Genomic DNA, 17939 nt, shown 5'->3' with positions numbered 1-17939 from the left:
TGGTTTTAATTTCCAAGGATCATATGGTGGAGTGACCCTTCATACTAGAAAACTGAACTAGATTTATATTTTGCTTTTTTACTTTGTGATGATTAACTCTTCCCAGTATTTATTCTATTTTGACATCAATGTTTCCCTTACATTTTACCAACTGACCTGCACAAAGTAGGTGAAGAACAATGTTGCAGAGGATAAGGTCAGGCCCTGAAATATTCCCACCTCCACAGCACCCTAATTTTCCAGTAGCCCCTGGAGATGGCATGCTGTGCCTGGGTGGAGTCCTGGGGGTAGAAGAGGTTAGTTGTGCCTAGTAGCCAGGAACATAAAGACCCCAGATTAATGCAAACCCTGTTGTCAAAAACGGACCAAGGAGGTCAGAAGCCAATCAATGCCCAGTGTTACAAGTGATGAAAGGTAAGAACAAAGTCAGAGAGTGGGAAAACTGCCTATTTCGCAGATTCTTTAGCTTCCCTGATGAATATTTGTGGGTGCCTACCATGTGCCCGTCTCTGCACTAGGCGAGGGGACCCTGCAGGAAGAAAGAGAGACTGGTCTCGGCAGTCTTCCTGGAAAGTGGGGACCAACATTGAACAAGATGATGCAAGGTCATGAGTCTCCCAAGAGGAAATATGAAGTGCTATAGGGGCATGTAATGGGAGGGGGCTAACCTCGTCTGAATCATTAGGGAAAGCTGTGAAGTTGTCCCTGAGATCAGGAGGGTAAGTAGCGTTTCCTTCCTTCCCTCCTTTCTTCAGGTCTACTCACTTAGCAACATAAGTGTAACATAGGACAGCGGACTGCCTGGCACATGATAGGCTCTCAATGAATATTTGTTAATGAGTTAGAAAATAATTATTCAGACTTTCAGTTCCTCCACGACTGAGTAGTCCCAATTCCTCCTATGTCCTCCCTATTACAGCCCCAAATTCCTGCACATGACACAACTAAAACATAGGAAGCCCGTGAAAGGTGGAAAGAAGAAGGCAGAGGTCCCGGAACTTGAGGAACAACACGCAGGTGAGTACCTGGCTTTCCTTATTGCCTGACCTTGGAAAGGGTGCCTCAGAAACCTCCAGGTGGGAATCCTCAACAGGGGACCTAGAAAGCCCCAAGGAAAGCCTCTTTCCACCAGCCGCAGGATACGGAAAGTGCAGCCTACCAGCAGAAAGCCTTTCTGGCAATACTTGGTCAAATGCAACCAAATGACAATGGAAAAATAACACCCTCCCCCGACCCTCCGGTGTTTTCCGTGGAGCTAAGTGGGACGTTGCTGTTCCAAGGCCCTGTGCCTCCAGCCCTCGGCCCCTCACCATGCCACAGATGCAGGCGGTGAGCTCCTATTCGCCTGCTGGATTCCGTCTCCCGGCTAGTGGAAACAAGTGGTAGTGAGTTGAGCGGTTACACTTCCCTAGCAGCCATGAGGCTTAACTAGGGGTGGCAAGGCTGGACGAGTGACCATTATGCTTTACCCCACCCCTGTAAGCATCAGCAAGGTCCGGTTGTACCTCCACACGCCAAAATTCCGGGTTTTGGAATTGTTGCAACATTCATCTTGTTTGATCACTTTTGTCGTGTTTACAAATTGACCCATGTGCCATTTCCTTTTTTTTTTAATTGTAGCACCAGAGTTAAACTTTCCTCTGTAAAAGAGTATAATTAACACGTGTGTGTGAACACTCTTTTGAACTAGAATAACTTGTTTGTTCCCATTCAACATTAAAGGGCCTCAAGACCACCCCGTAATGAGATTCACATTTTGGAGACAACATTGGTATAGTAAAGCATTTCATGCTGTTGTTCCATAATTTGCCTAATCACAGAAAAAAAGCATTACATTGGAAAGGTCCAACCTCCCCATTCGTACAAAGTTATAGTTAGCTAATCACAGAAGAAATTACTCTTTTCCCAGGGTTTTGTTTATATTTTTAAGCTAATTAGAAGTCAGAATTTAGGGCACCTGGGTGGCTCAGATGGTTAAGCGTCTGCCTTCGGCTCAGGTCATGATCTCAGTGTCCTGGGATCGAGTCCCGCATCGGGCTCCCTGCTCAGCCGGGAGCCTGCTTCTCCCTCTCCCTCTGCCCCTCTCCCTGCTCATGCTCTCTCTCTCTGTATCTCAAATGAATAAATAAAATCTTAAAAAAAAAAAAAAAAAGAAGTCAGAATTTAATCAGTGTTTTCTATTGCTCTTCTAAACTCTAGTGAGACCATTTCCCCTACTAAGTCAAGCCAAAATAATGAAAACAAAGTATAGGGCTTAATTAAGTAGTGAAATCAATAGATATTTACTGATTACTGGCAACATACTAGTGCACTTTGCTGGCCACTGATTCACAGCTGTGAAAAAAGACAGAAACATGTTCCTTGACCATTAGCAAGCATCTTATCTCTAATTTCAATAGTTTTTTATTGCTGATATAACAAATTACCATAACTCTCATGTCTTCAAGGAACACAAATTTATTATCTTCCAGTTCTGTAGGTCAGAAGTCTGACGACATTTTTTATGGAGGCTATAAGGGAAAAATCCATTTCTTTGAGGTTATAGGATTAAGATGTCTGGTTTTTTGGCTTGGCTATCAGTGATTGCCACCCCAGTAACCAGAGACCACCCCATCCCTTTGCTCATGGCTTTCTTCTTCCACCTTCAAAGCCAGCAATGGGAAGTCAGACGTTCTTCACTTTGCATCTCATGGACCCAATCTTTTGCCTTTCTCTTCCACTTTCAAGGAATGATTAGATTGGGTAGAAAATCCAGGACAAATTCCCATTTCAGGGACCTTCATCTTAACCACATCTGCAAAGTTCTTTTTGACATGTCAGGTAGCATATTCACAGGGTCTGGAAATCTTTGGGTGAGGGGAGCATTATTCTGTCTACTGCATAGAGAATGAATTTAAGAATTTGGCCTGTGAAAATATTTTCTTGAAATAAATTTATTTCAAGTAATAGTTTAAATTCATATCATGTGCTTTGAGAATGGAACTAAATTAAAATTACTCAGATGTTCATAATGGCATTTGAAAATTTATGTTTGTTTTAATTTCTGATAAATCCAATTTATTTAAACTCAGGCGGAAAAATTCTGGTTTTCCTCATGCCAACCAAGGCCTCTTTTCTAGTAATTTTGAAAGGCTCAACATTCTCAGGTTCTTTGTCTATAGCCATTGGCCACATCCACCATATAAGATCCTAATTCTGAATTATTGCTTTCAATTTTCCTGTTACAAAGCTAAGGAACACTGCTAGAGGACTTTGAGTCAATCACCAATTGACACCATTAAAAAAAAGGATGTGTGTGTGTGTGGTTTTCCAGTATTATATACAGCTCTACTGCTGTTGAGAATAAATAACTCTTCTGGAAGACAATTAACATGTCCTTTTTCTAGACTCAAATAAGTTTGCTTTATGTTTCTTAAAAAAGAAAAAAATCACAGACATAAACAAAAATATAACCATATGATTAAATATTGCAGCACAATCAATAATAATAAAATATGGAACCCAGCTAAATAACAATAGGGCAGTGATAAATTAAAATCTGGTACATATGATATATTGAAGAACACTTGATTGCATGAGATGTGTGTGATATATATATATTTTTATACTTACTTAGAGTTTCTATATATGAAACATATATATATATATCCTTATTTAAAAATACTAGGTTATAAAAGGTAGCTATATTATCATTTCATCATAAAAACAATTAAAATCACATAATAAATGCACATAAAATTTAGATATATAAACTTAAGTATAGCAGTAGATGCACACAAAAAAGTCGAGTGATAATAATGAATGATGGCATTTCAGGTAATTTTATTTTTAAGAAATTATAATTTCACTCAAAAACAAATACATTTCCATTTTAAAATGCCATTTGGATTGCAATCTCTGATGCAGCTATCTATACATATCCACAATAAAAGAAAAGAGTGAAATTAAAAGTTAAGAGTGTGAGATACAAAGAATACGACAGTGAGATGAAAAGGAAATTGAATGAGTTAAGGTAAAAATTAGAAAGAAACTAAAATTCAAATAGCTAGATCAACAAAAATCAATATTAGAATACATGCCACAGAATATTTAGTCATATTGAAAACACAGAGAAGCTCTTTTAAAATTAAGAAAAAAGAGACAAAAGATAACAACCACGATGATGACCTGGAAAGACCTTACCCTCCAACTCACTCACCTCCTTAATCTACTAATACAATCTACTGATCAAATGAGATTTTATTCAGTGAATCATGAATCAGGGAGCATCCAATCAGCAGGTACAAAGGAGCTCTTAAGAGCTGTACAAGGAGAAAGACTTTTATAGACCAGTGTGAGCAGAAACAAGGGAATTATACTGGACATTTACCGATAGGTTGAAGCACCTTTTCCTTAAATGGAGCAAAAGGAGTCTTGGAGCCTGGTCAGGTAGCATGTTATCCTAGATTTTACATATGGGAGAATAAAAATGTGTAGTTTATTGAGTTTGGTATTTAGAATAATTTATGTTGAAAAAAATTTTAAAGTCATTTCAAAAGTAGACATTTGTAGGGTTGAAAGTAAATTATTTATTTCCAAATAACTGAGGAAGACAAAAACCAAGCTAAATGAAACAAAATTGCTCATAAGATCATAAAAAGGGGTGATAAAATAAACATAAAATAAAGACAAACAACAGAAATTAAAATACCAAAATGACAGAAGACCAAATATGTCATTTACAATTGCAAATAAAAGTGATTTAAATACTTCTGTAAAATTCAGTGGTTTGCATTTTATCATAGAAAGATTAAAATAGTAACAAAAGTAAAAGTTAATAAGTTAAAGAAATGACACAAAAATATAACAGATAAAATAAGTAAAGCAAAGCATAAATCAAAAATAAAATTTAACACATCAAATACAAATAATAAAAAAGTTGATTAGTTAATGAAAGATAAAATACAGAAACCAAAAATTCAAAATGTCTGAAGACCAAACATACACATTACAACTGCTAATGGAATTTTAAAACTTCTTAAAAAATTCCATGGCTCATATTGAGTAAAAGAAGACCCCAAATAATCATTCCTCTTATATTATGTCCAAAGACAGACAAGACTAAATTATGATGAAAGAAATCAGGAAGCAGTTAGATGGGGGGTTTGCAGAGTGTTGGATTTACTGGAAAAGAGAACAAAGGAATGTGTTGGATATGATGAAAATGCTCTATAATCAGTGGCTCTCGAAGGGTGGTCCAGACCAGCAGCATTAAGTATTACCTGGGAACTTGATGAACGTGCAAATTCTTGGTCCAGAGCTACTGAAAGAGAAATAGGTCAGAAAGGGAGAACCAGCAATCTGTATCTTAATAAGTCCTCTCACAGATTTTAAATACACACAAAACTTTGAGAATTAGTACTTTGTTTTATTATACAGATGTAATAAATGATCAATAGGGCTAAATATTTAGAAACTGTTTTGTCTTATGTAAATTATAATCTTTTTTTCTGAAGTCAAATAAAAAGACTCATTTTTCAAAAATAAAGGCTTACATTTTGGGATGAAAATAAAAATAACATAAAACTAAAACACACCAAAAAATGTAAGAAGAACACAGAAAAATTATCAATGCATAAAATTTTATAAGGAAAACACAAGTGAAAATAGAGAAGCATATTGCCAGAGACAGATGAAATTAAAGGAATGTGATGTCTCATGACTGGTTAAAATATTCAAACCAGAAGAAAAGTTAAATGGCTTATTTCAACTATACCTATTGATTACTATGTGATATGGGGTTGATATATAAAAAGGAAAATGCAAGTCAGTTTTATTTAATTGGACAGAATTTTGTATAATTTTTAATTCTTCTTTAGAAAACGTGAGAAATCAAAGATCTCTTAGGACAGAGATTTCTTCAATATCCTGCTCAGAGATTTGGCTTGAAAACAAGGCTTAGTTGCATCGAACAGGGAAAGTCTCTGTATTCACATAACTTAATCAGTCAATTACTGGGCAAATGCTAACAGCTGTGTTCCATTCTAAACAAAATATGAATTCTAAGGTAATCAGTCCATCATACTTAATATATATTAGTACAACGCCTTTTTTTTTTTTTTAGATTTTATTTATTTATTCATGAGAGACAGGGAGAGAGAGAGAGAGAGGCAGAAGCAGGGAGCCTGATGTGGGACTCGATCCCAGGACCCTGGGATCATGACCTGAGCCGAAAGCAGACGCTTAACCATCTGAGCCACCCAGGCGCCCCAGTACAATGCCTTTTTGTACAATGCCTGAATGCCTTTTTATAGGATAAAATGTGGTAGTCTCAAAGTAATGTATTGAGGCATTTAAGGAGCAGTGTGTCAGTGTTGTTAAAGTGGGAGTTAAAAAAAAAAAAATGGGCGCCTGGGTGGCTCAGTCGTTAAGCATCTGCCTTCGGCTCAGGTCATGATCCCAGGGTCCTGGGATCGAGCCCCACATCAGGCTCCCTGCTCAGCAGGAAGCCTGCTTCTCCCTCTCCCTCTTCCACTCCCCCTGCTTGTGTTCCCTCTCTTGCTGTCTCTCTCTCAGTGTCAAATAAATAAATAAATAAAATCTTTAAAAAAAAAAAGTGGGAGTTAGTGTCATGTCATTCTAGAAAGAAATTTTAAAATCCTTTGAAGTCTTTATAGGCAATTTAAAAAAAATTCAAATGCTTGATAAATTTCATTTCCCCATATGATATCATTATGAGGTTTTCTTAATGGTAAATTTAATCCACAGGAAAAAATATATACTTCTGAATGGAGAAACAAACCAACGGAAAAAAACTGATTTTCACAAAACTCATTTATTCTAAATATAAGACATCATAAGGACAGTGAGAATCCAGCACTGTTTGGGGTGGTTCTCTAAATTAAACAGTTGGAGAAATAGAAAAAATTTTAATGAAGTGTTTCCTGATATAAAGGCAAGGTATAGAACAGTTTTTTATACTAACTGTGGGCAGTGATGTAGGAAATATCGACTAGGATGTACCACTGTCATCTCACACTCAACAACTACAACAGCAGCAACACTAATAATCTCTCAGCTTGACCCCTGCATAGCGTGGCATTTCCTGTGTCCATCAATTCATCAACCAATCATGACATCTAGAAATCATAATCAAGTTCCTCCTTTCTTTCTTCTCCTATTTCTTGCTAGCACTAGTTTTCCCTTTCTCTTCTTTGCTATTCCTATTCCAATTAATTTAATCTTAGGTAGTACTGTCCAATAGAACTCTCTGAGATAATGGAAAACTTCTGTAAATCTACACTGGCCAATATGGTAGATGCTAGCCATATGGGAGCACTTGAAATATAGCCAGAAAGAATGAGAAACTAAATTTTCTATTTTATTTAATTTTAATTAATTTAAATTTAATTATGACTAGTGCCTATTATATTGAACAACACACATTGTAGACTTCATAAACTTGCTTCATCCATACATGCATTTGGTCATTTAAAAATACCTTTTGCGGGAAGCCTACAATGTACCCAGGCATAGTGAAGCTTCAGATTCTCAAAGGGTCTAGTGGCAAAGAAAAGAAAGTGGTAGAGGTGTGTGCACAGGGGGTTATAGGTAAGTAAACAAATACCAACTAGGTGCTGAGAAAAGACTTCTTGAGGAAGGTGGTGCTTGAAATGAGACTCAGTGGATAAAGGGTAAAGATGAGGGAAGAGCAGATAGAGAGGTCTGTAGAGTATTAATGAAGCAAAAGAGAACGTGGTCCACTTGGAGGGAAATTAGAGAAGTTCAGCATGGCTGAAATCTGAAATTTGAAGTAAGGAAGATGTCATGAGATGAGCTTAGAAAGTTAATCAAAGACCCCAGTGTCATGCCTAACCATTTCTCCCCCCTATTTTAAAGTGCTTAGAAGATAATTGTTAGGTAATGGACTAATCAAGGTTATTTTGGTTTTTAAATTTTTTTTTTAATTTTTAAGCAAAAGAGAGGTATAATTAGATGTGGAGTTAGACAATTATACAGGATGGAGAATGGATTGAGGGTGCAAAATTTGGGGGGATGTCAGTTGGGAGATTGTTGCCATGGTCTTAGACTGTAATGACTGTAGGGAGAGAAAGTAAAATGTGTTGGAAAAAAATTATAATGGAGTTAGAATCAGCAAGATTTGTGATTGATTACTTCTATGATGTGAAGGGAGTTGGGGAATCAAGACACCCCACAGGTTTCTGACTCTGGCCCTTTGGACTTGCAAGAGATTGGTGACATCATTCATTAATGTGGGAGGGTTTGAGCTGGGCTAAAAATTATTTCTAAGATAACTCATTCACATGGCTGTTGACAGAAGACCTCAGTTCCCAGACACATGAACTTCTTGATAGAATTCTTTGAGTGGTTAGAAGGTTTCATCTCCCAGAGCAGGTGGTGAGAGGAAAGAGAGAGAGAGAGAGAGAGAGAGAGAACATGATGCTTTTTAGCTTTTTATGACTTAGTTTGTTTTGGAAGCTGTGCACCATTGTGTCTACCTTATCCTATTTGTTAGAAGGGAGTCAGTAAGCCCAGCTCACACTCAGTGGGAAGGAATTAGGCTCCACCTTTTTGAAGTCTCGGAGAAGTGTCAAAGAATTTATGGGCATATTTTAAAACTACTGCACTAGTAAATACAAGCTTATTTATTATAGCAGTTAGCTTTGCTCTAACTATTATAGGGGAACTATGAACTTAGTTCTGATCCTACTCATTTACTTTTGTGAAATATGTAAATGGCAATTTTCAATGGACTATCAGGGAATACCCGCAGTAGGAGTGTATTAATGGAAGTGGAGCCCAAAAACGATTCTAAAAACTCATAGTCAAACTGTGTGAGGAGAACCAAGAAAGAAGGATATGTAGAAGTTAATGAATCACAGTATTTTGAAAAAGAAGCAGTGGATATAATACACACTGATTTTAGGTTAAAATAGTTACTCCTAGAGAGGAAGAAACAGAGAAAGGATGGGGATTGTTAGGTATCTCCTATGTTTTATTTATTTTTTAATAAGATAGAGTTCAAGAAAGTATGGCAGGATGTCTGTATCTGTTTAATCTGAATGATAAGTCATGAGTGTCTGTTATATTTATTATATGTAGTTTTATATTTGAAACACTTAATAATTTCAGTGAATTAGTGCTTATAGAAGCCAAATTTCGGTGGGATAAGAAGTTAATAGGGAGGTTGATTGGAAAGGTCAGAAATAGGACTTTGTAGATTAAAAGAAGTTATATTTTTGTTACTGCTTCCCTCTAAAACAAGGTGACTTAAGTTTATTTATTGGCCAAGGGTGCAGAGGGTGGGGATGGGAAAGCCAATAGAGAAGGAAGTCATGGAGTATCAGACCAAAACCTCCAAAGAGAAGAACAAGGTCCAGAATGCAGATAGAAGCCTTGTCATGAAAGGGACTTGGGCCTTTCTTTGTCTTCTTGTGTGGTGGGGAAAAAAGGTGAGAAGGTGAATGCAGAGAGAGGCTCTTGTTACAGCAGGAAATTGAGGGAGTCACCCAGATAGAGAGGAATAAGCATGCATAGGGCTTGATAAGCATCCTAAAAGTCTGCATATCTGTTTCAGGAATCAGAAACTAACCCATCACAAAACAGTCCCAGTGCCTGGGAGTACCTGCCTGAGTTACACAGGCTGGTTTCTCAGAAGCAAATGGTGAGATGCAAATGTTTGGGGTTTGGGGTGCAAATGTTTATTGGGGATCAATGCCTATGAAAGAATGGAAATCATCTAATGAGTTTTTGTGGACCACTGGGTGAATAGCCATGGATCATTCATGTAGTGAAAGTAAATGTATCAATATGGAGAAGTCCCAAGAAGAGAACATGGAGTGAAAAAAACAACCTGCCTAAGGATATCTGCCATATGATAAAATTTGTATAAATTTTTAAAACAAACAAACCGATCATATATGATATGTTATAGATAAATGAAGAAGTGGAAGTGTAAAAACGTCTATGGGAATGGTACACATCAGTGTAGTTACCTCTGGTTGGCATAAAATGGAAAGGAAGGGAAGGTTCTATCTGTGAGGCAGGTGTGTTGAGCCTCATGCTTGACACATAATAAATGTAGGTGTTAACAAATATAATAATAAAACATGTTAATATATGTTTATTCTTACTGGTGTATATACAGGCATCTGTGATATTATTTTATTTTATTGTTACTATGTTTAAAAGATTCGTACTTAATGATTTTGAAGAAACAAACACCATCAGGGACCCTTTCCTAATTATACAAGGCCAATAATAATACTAATTTCCAACATGATATGGGACTTTAATCTCAACTTTCTGAAGGCCAAACCTCTATGAATTGGTGATTAAGTGAAATAGTCAAGCCAGTCACATAGTGTTTGAATACACATACGCACACACACGTGAACCTCCTCTTGGTGTAACATAAGCACCAGTAACCTCATTTAAAGGCTAGGGCCAAGTGCATTTGTCTTTTCTCCTTATCTGATGAATTCTTCAAGGGCAGCATGGTGTCCCTTTATGCTCTGCCAGCCAGCCGTCCCTGGCATATTGTGAGCACTCAATAAATAATAATTACTTCAGCCCCTTTATAAACAATCATGCATTTACTCAATAAATAATCATTAATGATAATGAAATGACTGAAAAGAATGGCAAAACTTGAAAAAAGTTATAAATGAGATGTACCTGTCTGGACCCAATTAAAGGTGATTTTTGTGGAAGGTGTACTTAGAACTTGAGCCCTGTGAATTTCACATAGGTATTCCGTGCCTTAGATTTTAGGACGCTTGTCTTCTTTTAGTTCATATTATCACTGATGTCTCTGCTGTATTCAAATGCATGTATATGAAGCTCTGTTATGCATGTGTGTGTACATATATGTATATGCGCATATCCCTATATATGTGTATATTTGTGTTTGTTTCTATGTATATCCCTATATATATGTATATATGTGTTTGTATATATGCATATCCCCATAAATGTGTGTATATATGTTTGTATATGCACAAACACATTTTTTCTATCTCAATCTGGATATCACTGATTCTTGGCAAGTCTGTGAGGCATTACATTTATCTTTGTCAGTATGTATGTGGGAAGAATCTTCTCCATTTTGTAACACCATTGACACTGTGGTGGCCTATTTGTGCCCCCAATCTTCTATGCCCCATGTCCTCAACTATCATAGGTGGTAGCTAATATTATTACTATCAGATTACTATTTAGTTAATCTCATAAACTAATTTGTAATGAGGTATTAGTAACTCAAAGAATTATTTTCTTACTTTAGTATGGACCGTTGATACTTTCCTCTGAAAAAGTGATTGACAGTATGAATTCCAGAAGTGCATTCTGTCCAGGCATGCTGTGTGGGACATACAGTTCAACAGGGATCCTGTGATAGTAATCAGATCATGGCATTTGTGCATATTCTTGCTACACAATTCAGATGGCAGGTGAAAAATAAATTCACCCCATCGTTTGTTCTCAGATATCTAGCTTTTTCATCAAACAAATGAAAAAAATGCAAAATATTGATTTTGCATTATTTTCCTTTACTTTTCGGTTGTACAGACATAGTCTTATTAAAATTTAAACCAACTTTCAGCAATGCATTTGGAAAACAGAACAGCATATTAAAAATCATGTGACAGGGGTGCCTGGGTGGCTCAGTCGTTAAGCGTCTGCCTTTGGCTCAGGTCATGATCCCAGGGTGCTGGGATCGAGCCCCGCATCGGGCTCCCTGCTCTGCAGGAAGCCTGCTTCTCCCTCTTCTACTCGCCCTGCTTGTGTTCCCTCTCTCACTGTGTCTCTCTCTGTCAAATAAATACATAAAATCTTTAAAAAAAAAAAAATCATGTGACATGTTGTAAACCAATCTAAGTTGATAAGGCCACAATTATCTATTGAATTCCCAGTTTATTTCTCACTCGAACTTCTTATTGGAGACTCATCCATTCCCTCCGTTCCCCTCCATAACTGCAACTGAAATTAAATACTGTTCATCTCATCCAGAATCCAGGGTGTGTCTCTCAAAAAAGTGAATGAATGTCTGCCCTTTCTGAGTTGGTTCCATAGAGTAACTTTAAAGAGGGAACACCACACTTGAAGAACTATGTAATTCAGCCAATGCTTTTATTGATGGGAACAGTTTTGCTTAAGTGTGAAAGCTTTTTTAAAAGAAGATAATGTGAGAAATAGGTATAATAAAAGGAATGAGCCCTTTAGATGACAATGGGGTGATAAGAAACACTTGATGATGTGCTTATGACTTATTTTGTTATTTTAGTCTAATGGCCTGAAAGGTACTTTAAAAACCATCTAGGTGGATATATATTATGTGGAGATAATGGTGTAGATGGTTGTTTCCATTTGACTTTAAAATAAACTTCAAAGTCAGGAACTTTTTGTATTATGTTGGATTGTTGAATTATGTATTTTTGAAAGCATGGTTTTCATATGCAAAGTATCTTCCCAACATGTACATATTTTAAAAGAATTCTTTTACTCAAAATGTAAAAACACCAAAATAAATACCTTAATTCAACCAGGGAAATTGGTTGATGAGTCCTCTAATGGAATAACAAGTCAGATCTGCCCTTTTAAAACTCACCTTTGTTTCTACTGCCTGAGCCATCACTGAAGATTAAAGACAGGCTTCAAAGAGGGCTATTCTTCATATTTTACCTGCTCATTAAATGCCAAGATAGTTTTTTACTCAATTATACATCTGCCAATGAAAATGGTGAACAAAGACAACATCAAGGCCATGTTTTCCTTTCGATCATTGTTCCCTAGTGAATGACAAGGTTGTGAGCTGTCTTACAACAATTTATATTGACCCAGGCTTCATAAATCTGGTAGAGGAGACTGCGTTGCTGAGCTATATGTTGTGATCATGTCTTTCTGCTAACAACATTAATCATTTGCTCAAGAGGAAGTAGCAGTTCAAGAGTGTTTTGTCGGGGCTCTTGTCAGGAAGGACGTCTTCACCAAAGGCTTTAATGTTGCCCTTTCTCCTGTGGGTGTCTACACTCCTCTCTATAGGTCTTCAGGCTCTAACCTACCTTGGACTCATTTTTAGGCAATGGCAAGATGAACAAAAATATGCAAAGAATCATATACTCATGAGAAAAATATATCTGTCAGCCACAATTTCTAAGGCTGGAGATAAAGTTAAAAGGACACTGGATACATTTGCATAGGAAAAAATAATCTTCCATGTTGAGAATCACTTGAAGTTGGAGATGCATTTGAGATAAAGATTTTTGTTTTCGCCCTTGTGATGGACTGCTTCGAACTCATTTTTAAAACACATCATTTTCTCCTTAAGAAACTACTAAACTCAACCAGAAACCAGCCAGCACATCTGTCTCTGAAAGGTTCCAGGGGAAGGCAGTAACATCACTCTGGCAGGTTATGCATCTGGCCATCAGCATTTTATTTGGAAAAAAAGGAGGGCTATGACTAATATACAGGAAATTGTGTTATTTGACACCATATTATATTAGAGAACAAAACAATGCAAAAAATTAAGTACTATGAATGAAATGAGATAAATGAGATTGTTTTAGGTATCACATGCTATAATTACTCCGTTTCTTCCCCTCGTCTTAGTGACTAGACAGAAGTGTTACTATAGAGTTTTTATTAAATGTAAATGAGTACTATGCCCTATTAAAATCTGATTTTTTTTTCCATTTGTCCTCTTGTAACTATAGTAACTCTTATGGGAGATTTTTGTTCTTTGTGCAAAGTAATTTGTAATCAAGTAGTTGACTATTTAAAAAAGTGAGACATACTTTGTTGACCACATTCTTCCTGACACTCCTGGCAAGTGCATAAACATTTCTTTCTTTCTTTTCTTTATTCTTCTGGGGTTTTTTTTAGAAATTTCCATGAAGTGCAAAGTGTGTAGGGGACGCTTAGCTTTAGTTCTCAAGACAAATACGAGCATTTTATCCCAGAGAGACAAATAGAAGAGCACTCATCATTTATTCTTTCTCTTGCCAGTGTAGAACATGTGCTATACTTTCAGAAAATATGGTCCCCATCCTTTGTGCCTTCATTTGTGATCATTTTAGGAAACCACTTAAATAAGACTTTAATTGTACACAATTTATCAGACTGATTTCGTTCATATTGATCACAGTTTTAATTACTGTTGATAATATTGATTTGCCAGTTGTACTGAGTCTGGAAATAGAGAGGTCAATTGAGCTGACTTTTTAAAGTATATAAAATAGTAATAATTATCCCCAGCCCTTTGTCAAAGATTTCTGCCACTAACTGGCAATTTGGAAAGCCATGGATGCTCTCAGCATTATCTGTATGATAAAGACCATTTTTAATGCTACAATCTCATGTTGGATATAAAACCAGATTGCTGAAGATTTGTTCACTGCTTATTAAGTCATCTTACACCATCTGTACCTGGACCGCGTTTTGCTTACAATAAAATTAAAGTGAGGCTGTGGGTAATGAACACATTTAAAGAAATGCTGGATAATATAATTCAAAGCACTAAAAACAATACCAATGCTAATATTTTGTACAAACACAATGCAATATGATAGTAAAACCACTGTATCAATAGTATTTATTCTTTATGATATAAAATAATGCTTATAAATCATAAAGACACAAAAAATTTAGAGAAGGAAACAGTCCCTCATAATCTTAGAGGGATTCATGTGATTTTAGAACTTTTATTCCCACTTTTTTTCTCTCTTCATATATTGCTTAGTATTGGATGCAAATTTACAAACTAGGATGTCTGTGGAATCCTAATCCGCACTGAAACAAAAACATTTTGCATTATCAAGAAACCCTTCTTGAACACATGAAAATAATCTAAATCATCGAAAAGAATATTTTAAAAAGTTATTTCATAGGGCAGGTCTTTGACAATATCTCTCCTCCTCAACTGCAAAGCTGGTTACTTTACAAAACTCAGATCAAGTTTGATATTTCAGTATTGAAACATCAGCAGGTTTCTAGGGATATCCCAAGAAAGATAAATAGTTATGGAAAGATTGAGATTATTATAGGCATTTGAGATTTTTATGTAGAAGATTATTTTAGATTTTTTTTTCTATGTAGAGTTAAATGACAAGAAATGAAAGCAACTGCTTCAAGGAATGGCATGGAAATTACCACAATATCAAGAAAATTGAGTTAATCCATCTTTGAAAAGCTAATCTAATTAGAAAGTACCGAGATAACTTATTAAAATACTTGAGCAGCAGTCTTCCTGGAAGCTCTTACAGTATCACTGATGTGCTAAAGAGTTTTAAATATTTCCAGTGAGGTCTCTTCACTCCAGACTTGTGGACCCACTGCCCGATACCAACCACCTGGAAGCCAGAAAACAAAGGGGGAAATCCTCTTCCCTTCTAACTCCAAATTCAATCAATAGTCAAGTCCTGTGATTGTCCTATTTAAACATCCCTTGCCTGGGTTTCACTTCTCTCTACCCCATGATGACTGCCTGCATTCCGACCACCATTGCCTCTCATCCAAATATGCTACAATAGGCTCTCAGCTGGTGTCCTGGTCCCCTTTCTCTCCAATCCACACTGCAGTAAGGGAGAGAGATAGCAAGGGGGTTGGTGAAGAGGGGGAAAGTAAGTGAAACTCTGATTTAGACTCCTCCTCGACAAAATCTTTAAATATGTTCTGAGTACAAGCAATTGAAAGTGGATTGTGGTGGCTCTTACGACCTGGTTCTTTCCTTTCTAGCACATCTCTCTGAACCTCTTGCCTTAAACTCACTGAAATATATGTCAATGTAACACGCAACTCCCTTCTTGAATCTGTGAACATTTTTGCCTTTTTGAATATTATGTTCTACCCTTTGTCTGGTTAATACCTACTCATCTTTCTGATATTATCCCTCTTTTTCTCTTTTTAAAGATTTATTTATTTATTCTAAGAGAGAGCTCATGTGCCTGTATGGGGTTGGGAGGGGGCAGAGGCAGAGGGAGAGAGAAACCTTAAGTGCACTCCCTGCTGAGCACAGAGCCCAGCTCTTGGCTCCGTTCCAGGACCCTGAGATCATGGCCTGAGCTGAAATCAAGAGTCGGACACTTAACCGACTGAGCCACCCAGGTGCCCCCCCCCAGATCACTTTCTAAATGTAGCCTTCACAGGCCCTAAAAGCCTGGCTAGAGACCCCCTCCCATATGCTCCCAAAGCACCAGTGCTTTCTTCATCAGAGGGCCTACCATACTGTATTGAGATTCCTGACTGCTTGTAAGGTATTAAGCCAGGAACTGTGTCTTTTTTTTTTTTCTTTTTGAAAGATTTTATTCATTCATTTGTGAGAGAAGGAGAGAGAGAAAGAGCATGAGTGTGGGTAGGGGGGCAGAGGGAGAAGCAGACTTCCCGCCGAGCAGGGAGGCAGATGCAGAGCTGGATCCCAGGACCCCGAGATCACAGCCCTAGCTGAAGGCAGATGCTCAACTGATTGAGCCAACCAGGTGCCCCAGGAATTGTGTCTTTTTAACCATTGTATCCCCAGGTTTATATTTTCCAGATTTCTCTCATTTCTCCCACCTATGCACTTTGACTCCATCCAGCTGGACTATCCAGAGCTTGGTGAACTCATCCCTATTATTCTTCCTCTCTTCCATTCCTTTCCCTTGAAATCACCTATATTTGCCCAAATCTCACTTGTTCTTCAAAGTTCTGTTCGTTTGGCACCCTATCCAGGAACACTTCCCTGGTTACAAAGTGCAGAACTCCTTAGAGCCTTTGTAACAATTAAGTAACAATTAACTGGACTTGTATGTTAGATGCCTTTTTGATAGTCTTCTTCTCTTCCTTATCGCATATAGGAAGAGATTATATATTATGCATCTGTGTACCCTTAATTCCCACCTCCTAACACCAGTACCATGAAATAAATGTTTAATGTATAAATAAATGCCCACTAATCTCCAGTTTTAGAAACTCACATGTCAGATACACTAATCTTTGTCTTGGTGTCTCTCTTCCTGACATGCCTTCTCTTTTTCCCCTCTGACATCCATCTGTCCTTTACCTCCTTAAAGAGACATCTCAGATATATTCTCCAGAGAAGCCTTCATGAACTCACCTACCATACTCCAACTTCTCCCCCACTCTCCTTTTCCTGTATGCTTCTATATTATATTATATTATATTATATTATATTATATTATATTATATTATATTATATATTACTTTGTAGATGCTAACATATGCCGGTTATTTTCAGGTTATTTGAAGGATATTTATTTTGTCTCCTAAAACAACTTCTAAGTTCTGGACAGAAGCTTTCCAGTAGGACTCTCTGCTATGATTGACATGGTCTGTATCTGTGCTTTGCAGCAGAATACTGACTGGCCATATGTACCTGTTGAGCACTTGAAAAGAGGCTTGTGTAACCAAGGAACTAAAATTTCATTTTTATTTAATTTTAATTAATTTAAATGTAAATAACAGCATGTGGCTAGAGGCTATTATATTGGACAATGCAGTTTTCAATGCCAAAGAGACAATATTTTAAATTATTACTCTTCCCTAACATGTCTGGTACCTAACAGGAAGCAATGCCTCATGTTTATAAAGTATTTTACAATAAATATATAAAATAAAATTACAGAACCCTACTTGTTTCAGAATTACTCTTTGATGCAGGTAAGATAAATGTTATTAAACCCATTTTTGAGATATGGTAACCAGAAGGGTAATTGACTAAATGCAAGTTCATATGGAAACCACTGGCAGATTCGAATCTGCCCCTTTAAAAAAAAAATATCCTAGTCCTCTTCTTGTCAACGTTATGTTGACACTCAATAAAGTCTAACCATAAACAGAATTATTAAAGTAAGGATTTATTTAGATCACAGAATCTTCATTAACTGGTCATTTATTTATACATTCCAAAAATATTTATTGGACCCCAGCAATGAACCAGGCAT

The 17939-nt window shown here is 36.8% G+C and overlaps 1 long non-coding RNA gene across 1 annotated transcript in view; it reads left to right on the top strand.

The window, feature by feature from the left end:
• Positions 1-377: 377 nt before the first annotated feature.
• LOC129045986 (uncharacterized) overlaps positions 378-17939 on the top strand; it is a 31130-nt gene continuing 13568 nt past the window's right edge. The window contains exon 1 of the long non-coding RNA XR_010409455.1: positions 378-1017. This is a non-coding gene — a long non-coding RNA (uncharacterized LOC129045986). The remainder of the gene's footprint in view (positions 1018-17939) is intronic.

The sequence above is a fragment of the Mirounga angustirostris genome, unplaced genomic scaffold, assembly GCF_029215605.1.
Source record: "Mirounga angustirostris isolate CCGP_5_RB_7025 unplaced genomic scaffold, mMirAng1.0.hap1 SCAF_2, whole genome shotgun sequence".
NCBI lineage: Eukaryota > Metazoa > Chordata > Mammalia > Carnivora > Phocidae > Mirounga > Mirounga angustirostris.
This window is presented reverse-complemented; position numbering and strand designations above follow the sequence as displayed.